Source organism: Micromesistius poutassou (genome assembly GCF_964030765.1).
Source record: "Micromesistius poutassou genome assembly, chromosome: 15".
Classification (NCBI taxonomy): domain Eukaryota; kingdom Metazoa; phylum Chordata; class Actinopteri; order Gadiformes; family Gadidae; genus Micromesistius; species Micromesistius poutassou.
Genome location: NC_140285.1, coordinates 5,556,683 through 5,564,182, shown reverse-complemented (window position 1 = coordinate 5,564,182; position 7,500 = coordinate 5,556,683). Strand labels below are relative to the sequence as shown.

The 7,500-nt window shown below is 43.0% G+C and overlaps 1 protein-coding gene across 1 annotated transcript in view; it reads left to right on the top strand.

Annotated features, from left to right (window-relative positions):
* The window catches only part of cacna1db (calcium channel, voltage-dependent, L type, alpha 1D subunit, b), a 65,640-nt gene that overhangs the window by 11,219 nt on the left and 46,921 nt on the right, over nt 1-7,500 (top strand). The window lies entirely within an intron of this gene.

Sequence of the window (7,500 nt, the reverse complement as noted above, 5' to 3'; positions counted from 1 at the left end):
GAAGGAAAGGCCGAGAGATGGATAGAATGGAGGGGGTAGAGGAGTGGACTTTAGAAAAGACTTCAGGATGGAACGGAAAAAGGAGGAGGTGATGGGGAGGATGGTGATGGTGATGATGATGCTGATGAATGATGATGATGATGAGCGAGGGGGGAGGAGAGGAGAAAAGGATGAAAGAGTGAGGGGCGGAGAGACGCTAAATAGAGGCATGTGATGAAAGGGAAAAATAAATGAGCGAGGAGAAAAAGGGGGAAGTGGACAAATGAGTGAACGAGTAAAGACTTGAGTGAATATTACGACAAAACACATAAAAGAAAAAAAAGTGCTGGTCACAAAAAAAAATAGATCATTCAAAAATATATATTTAGGAACGTTACGATTTACGAAGACGTAGGTGGCTAATCTATTTTCTTGTCTTTTCTTTTTCTTCTTTACAAAGTCAAAAGTGTTCACTTTATTTAATGGCATTGTGATTGCTTTTTGTGATTGTTCTGTAAAATTGGTCGAACAAGGACATGATGTTGCACCAACCAATCATTATGTACTTAAAATGTGCTTGAAAAACCCCAAAATAATGGATTGAGTCAACAGGTCAATGTGTTGCCATAGCAATGTAATGAGACATTTGAGGAGGGAAGAGGAGGAAGATTGATTATAGATTAGATATGAAAACTAATGCTGTGCTGAATATGATTTCACAGTAACATTAATTATTACTTCACTTTACAGAACTTTTTTAAGGATCTTATTTTCCTTATATAATACTGATTAGGAATGACTTCATTTAATAACTACCATGTTAATTGTTACCTCTTCTGATTATGTGAGGACATTATCTGCTTGGAAAGACATTTCCCCATAGCCCATCTGCTAGTAAGAGGGTTGAACGTATTGAACCCATAATTGACTTAGTTAGCTGGGAGTATCTTTCAACGGTGGCAGTGTGTGTGTGTGTGTGTGTATGTGTATGTGTATGTGTATGTGTATGTGTATGTGTATGTGTATGTGTGTGTGTGTGTTAATGTGTGTGCCCTTGCCCGTGCCATTGCATCTGTGTGTGTGTGTGTGTGTGTGTGTGTGTGTGTGTGTGTACGTGTGCGTGTGTGTGTGTGTGTGTGTGCGCGCATGAGGTTGGGATGCTGATAGCGTCCCAACCGCTCCTGGGTAAGCAAATGTTATATGGGAAACCAGCCAGAAACAACAGTGGATGTTTTGACTGTGGCTCTGCAGCCATGCTTACCTGTTGTTGTGATGGATTGTGAATCTAAAAAAAGACTTTAGCCTTCATCCAATGGGATTCATTGGAAGAGTTGAACAGAAAAATGACTTGAGAGAGGCTAATAGTGTAGCGGTCGAACCGCCAACGAACCCCTTGTGTCACGGCATGAAACATCAACAGCAACCGACTAAATATTTATTTGAAGGAAGAACCCAACGACACGCTAGGACTAAGACAGACAACAGAGATTGTCTCTATCTAGCTATGTATCTAGAGTCGATTTAGCTCTAACTAAATAAAAACATTCATAAAATACAGTTGTTGGCAACATTTATTTCATTTAACAGCTTAGAATTGTTGACCCAAGGGAACAACAACTATTTTATGAAAAAGGTAAAGTATAGCGTTGAGTGTAATGCCACAGAAACAAAAAACAAACACCAATGATTACAAAAGTGTACCAGAGTGTAGGAACCCTGAAAAGGCTAAAATCCCCAAACAATTGCGTTGACATAAATTGGCCAAAAGGAAAGCAGAATATGCAGAGATATTGAGAGAGAGAGATCTTAAAGAAGTTGCTCCACAAGCCAGTATGTAAGCTGCTGGGCTGAGATAGTGTTATTAATCTTACGACTACCACGCGCTCCTACATCAGGAGCAGCACAAACGCAAACAAAATAAAAGCAGACAGTTAACGGCGTTACTCCTCATTAGGTGACGCAGGTGTCAGAGAGTGCTTGAAGCCTAACTGTTGTTGTAAAGTTGGGAGTTGGAGTTGATTCATTTGATGTTATCCAAGGGAATACTTTTTGGACCTTTAATAACACAAGTGATGTGGAATAATGCACTGTGAAGTGCAGTGAAAATTACTTTAAAAGGACTAGCACTCTGTTTTCTTTTCTTTTTCTCTCATTCCTAACCCCCTCCGCTCTCCCTCTCTAGTTCTATATGCACATGAGTGAAGCAACTCCTTTCATAATGGGATTATGACAATACACTTGAAAGCGTTCTCCCCCCCCCCCCCCACACACATAATTGTGCTTCACTGATAAGGGTACTGAAGCAACAGTCCCTGTTTTACCAATTAGCCAGTGGCCCTTGTTCATTATCAGCCTTCAAGTGTGTGTGGGCCTATTCTACAGTATGTCTTGCGTGATTTCAGCAGGCATTCAGTGGTCTATTTCTGGATATTGGAGACCTTTTGTTGGTTAATTATTTCCTATTGTTTTTGGCACACTTGCTTGCTTAACTGCGACGGACAAAACTAACAGAGGAGATGTTAATTTGTTGCTTCGTCTCTTTATGTGGAGCTTTTATCTGGTAGGATGTCATTCTTGTTTGCTGACTCAATATAATAAGATATAAAAAAGTGAATTTAATCACATCATATGTATTTTATAAACAATATCACTGACCACATATACCTTAATATATCAGGCCCACGCATATTCATCACTGCTATGAATGTTTAAGTCATATCTTTAAATGTTCTGTTTATAAAGGGCAGGGGGTGGAGAGGTTTTTATCTCATCTTTCTCTGTTGTCCGATTATAGGATGATGCTGATCTCTCTCGCTGTCCTCTCTCGCTCCTGCTCTCGCTCTCACTCTCTCTCACTCTCTCTCTCTCGCTCCCACTCCCGCTGTCTCTTTCTCTCACTCTCGCTCTCACTCGCCCTCTCTCGCTCTCTCTCTCTACATCTCTCCTATTTAAGCTGTGGGGTTTCATGGAAGTATGTTGTATGGTACAATTCATCACACAGATAGTTTGGGTTAGTAAGCTCGGTCATTCGTGACAATATTAGGAAACAGATATATGTAGGCATTTGTAATGAGTTATCTTTAAAAAATAGTCTTTATACCGATATTCTTTCAATGACTGAAAATGTACTGGTATAGCAGACTCCACCCATCTGGGACGCAGGGTGGATTAAAACAGACACACTGCACATGATTAAAGCGCCCCGCTTGACCCCGTGGATGGTATGGACTGGAGCAGGTATGATAACCTGACCCGGGAGCGGGGATGGGGATGCATTTGGGTTTCCATGCTCATTGGGTGGACGCTGTATTAGTCAGTCTCTGGGATTCAGAGACGGTTCAGTCTGTGGATGGGATGTTGTTCTGATAGGCTGTGGCAAGCAAATGCCTCATCTGTGTGTGGATATTGATGTGTTCGATAAAGATGATGTCTAAAGCGGAAAAGGAGAGGACAGATGTCGATACCGCACTATGCATAATGAGGAAACCTTTTTATCTTCCCTCTCGGATCAAATTCAGGGCAGGACTGGCCGGGGACTCTGTTGAAGCCCCGGTCGCTGATTTGCGGTAGTGATGTACCTCCGCGTCACAGGCCATCCTGGTTCTTATTAATCTCATTAGGTCCATGGTAACACGAGCTAGCAGGAACTGATTAGGCCCGTGGTCTGCTTCTGGCCTCATGTCTCTGGGTCTTCTGGCTTATTCATCTGGCCACACACACACACACACACACATGTCACGTGTCACATGTGTGCGCCCGCAGACACACACATCGCACATGCTCGTGCACATTCAGACGCAAGAACGCCTGCACGCACAGGCGCACGTACACGCATGCGCACGCTCACGCACACACACACACACACACACACACACACACACACACACACACACACACACACACACACACACCAGTACAGGCTTCAGCTGCATAGAATTGAGCCTGCATCTATTTATTATTATGTATTATTGTATCTATAGTGACAAGATGTGTGTGTGTGTGTGGTGGTCGGCTGCTCTATTAGCCAGGTCATGCATGATGTTACGGTCAAACCTGCCCTCCGATTGATTTGATCTCTCTCGCTTTCTCCTTACACACACACACACACACACACACACACACACACACACACACACACTAGCCATTTCATCCATTGCGTTGTCCGTGTCACATTGTATTCTCTATTATTAGTTTTTCCGCCCTGCTTGCAGCACTTCATCTGGTTTTTCTCATACACTCACGTCACATTTCTTTGATGGCCTTATTTTTCCCCGCATTCATTTTTCCCTCCATCCCCTCTTTATTATTTTTTATTTTACACATTTCACCTAATTTTTACTTCAGTTTTAAACATTTCAAACATTACTAGTTCTCACAAGCGGAAAAGGGTTGAAGATGAAGTCAGCACACATTATTTAAGCTTTCTATTTAGTCATTATGTGCAAAGCACTTCAACCGTCAGCACTTCAATTATCCTTTTCAGAAGGAACATTTTATGCCTTACTTACAGATATAAAACAATTTGCTATTGAACATTTGTGTAGAGGTCATAACCCTGTGCAGACCCTATACTTATAAATCTCATTAAGCCACGGGTCTCATTTAAAGGCACACACTTGTCTCTAGTGTTTGTGAACCTAGCTTCCCTGCACACGCTTGGCACCTGCCCAAACAAATCAAAGTTCTTGTCCATCTTCCAGAGCTCAGGATTTGGAACTTTCACACAGCTCCATCCCCTCCCCCTCCTCCTTAAATAAATTAAGCTGCATCACTTCCGGTCTGGCGCTAGTCGCTTGGCGCTGAGGGCAAACGGCTATCTGAACCATGGGGTTGTTTTTTTATATTGACGATACCTTTCTGCTCACTGATCCATCCGTCGGCCTACAAAACCGCACTGTAAACGAACGGCAACTGAACGATGACCACGGAAAAAGCGGTGGAGGATTTGGGATTTGACGGAAAGATAGGATTGTAAAGCAATGTTAACACCTTTTCTGTTTAGTGTCTAACTGTCCTGGTCACTTTGCCAGCTGAAACCAAATATTCAAGGAACGGAAGTCTCTTCTCGACTAACTAGTAGTATTTTCTATTCATTAGTATTTTTGTCATTCTGCAGACACCTTTCTCCAAAGCGATTAACAGTAAAAAAAATAAAGAAAGTGTCACTGTCATCGATCAATGCGTCTTACTCGTGGATGCCAATAGGTTGACTGCGGACATCGTGGTTCGAATCCAAAACCCCTGCGAATCAAACCTCCCCCCCCCCCCAACCACTAGCGTATCCTCACCCCGACTCCACCGTAACACATCATCCACGTCGGCCTCATGATCGTCGGGTCACAGTGTCTTTATACAGCTGCTCAGGCCTCCTGCGGTGCGGCAGCAGAGGATTTATGTCATTCTTTCGGCGTTGCGTAACACTGAGGACGGTGAGCTATGATCTCCGCGCATCACATCATTGGGCAAAGTGTGACGAGGGGCTCGCTTGGCCCAGCGCGGACCAAAAGACCAACCGGACAACCGGCACTCCTGGTCACGCCCGACAGCTTAGTATACGTCCTTCTCTCAATGTCACCTGGCTGATGTGGGAACAGCAGCACAGTTGTCATTGTTGGGCCACAATGGATGTTTGAACGGAAAGAAGAAAATGTAATTTTGACCCAAGGCCTGTGTGCATGTGTGACAGTGTGTGTGTGTGTGTGTGTGTGTGTGTGTGTGTGTGTGTGTGTGTGTGTGTGTGTGTGTGTGTTTGTGTGTACATGTGCAAGTGAGTGATTGTGTCTGTGTAAGTAAATGTGTGCAGTAGATGTGTGAGTGACGTTCATGCATGCGTCTTTCTTTGTGCGCGTGTGTGTCTGCGTGTGCACGTGTGTGGGTGTGTAAGTGGGAGTAAATCATGTGCTTGAGCTTTTGTTATCATTGTCCTGTAGTAATCTCAATCATTCAGACCCCCTATGCTCTGTTGCTTATCTCTCCATCTCTGCTCTCACACCCTCTGCATTCACACAGTAAACAAACACAAACACACACGCACACAAACACCCACACACACATACACCCACAGACCAATCCACCCATCCATCCACCCGCACACACACACACACACACACACATGCACACACAAACCTTTGCATGCTGTATGAAAGACAAAGGTTTAAGACACGGTGAGTCTCTGTGAGTGTGTTTGTGTAAGTGTGTGCGACTGTGCGTGAGTTGTGTGTTTTTATGGCTTTTATCATTGTGAAGCAGTGTTTTGACCTGAACGATATAATAAAGAGCAACCTTCTGTGTTCATATCTTAATTCATTAATTTGGCACCAGACACTTTTACCCACACAAGTTAAATTCCAAGAAATCAATGATTGATGAAAGATTCAATGGATGAACAATGCATTCATGTTATTAAGGAGCTGGTGTAAGGGATGGCATCTTGGCTCACTAATGGCTGCAGGTAAGCTGCAGACATTGGGGAGAGACACACAACCATAGCCACGACACTCATCCTGCTCCCCCCTTATGCTCGCTACCCTATAGGGAGAGGTTCCACACCACCAGTCCCTCATTGGCTGAGTTCAACACACACAAGAGTACACAGAGGCATACCAAACAGCATGACAAATATTGGTCTTTTTCATGTTTATTTTTGGCTTCAGTGGATCCTCTTTATGTAACGGTAATCCCTGCAATAATCATAAGCTCAGGGCTTATTATGGATGATTTATTCATTCATCACGTCTGGCCATTCTTGAAGTATGTACTCTTACTGGTTTTTCTGAACTCTTCATGGTGACCTCTGATTGGTTGATGTCTCAAGTGTTCTGTTCGAGATCTGTAGTCTGATTGTGTGTGTGTCTGTTTATGTGTGTGTGTTTGTGGGCTAAATCCCAAGCTTTAACACGAAATGTGCTAGGCTTAATAGCCATTCAAACCAGCAAATCCTCTAGCACTTACGCACAGACTGTGAGAGAGAGCCACAGACAGACAGATAGAAAGTGAAGGGAATGTGTAAACACGTTCTTGTTTATGTATTTGGTGAATCCGCGGTTTCTGGGCGGATGGGAGGTGATTCTGAGGTGTTTGCATGACAAATTACATCAGATGATGAACGAGTTATCTTGGTGTCTTAACCGTTATACTCTGGGAATAAATTGATTCACGTGACTGACCCAAGGTGTTTGAATGATAATAAATAAGAAAACAAGGCGTAACAAGGATAAGATTGGTAGATGCATGACCTTTGAATGGTGCCTGGCTGTGACAAAATCTTGTAGTGCGGACGTTAATTGTGAACAGAAGCTATAGTGAAATGCAAGAAGAGGCTTACATCTTTATTACGTTGGTTAAATAGTGATTGTCAAGCTAACTCGCATGTGTGTTAACAATCAGTGTGTTTGAGGTAGTTTGTGTCCATAATACAGGGTGAAACCAGACCACAAGGCCATATTTACTTGAGTCACCCAACACGAGACTCTTTCTCTTCAATGTTCTTTTACTTAATTGAAATTGTTTTATTTCAAAGCA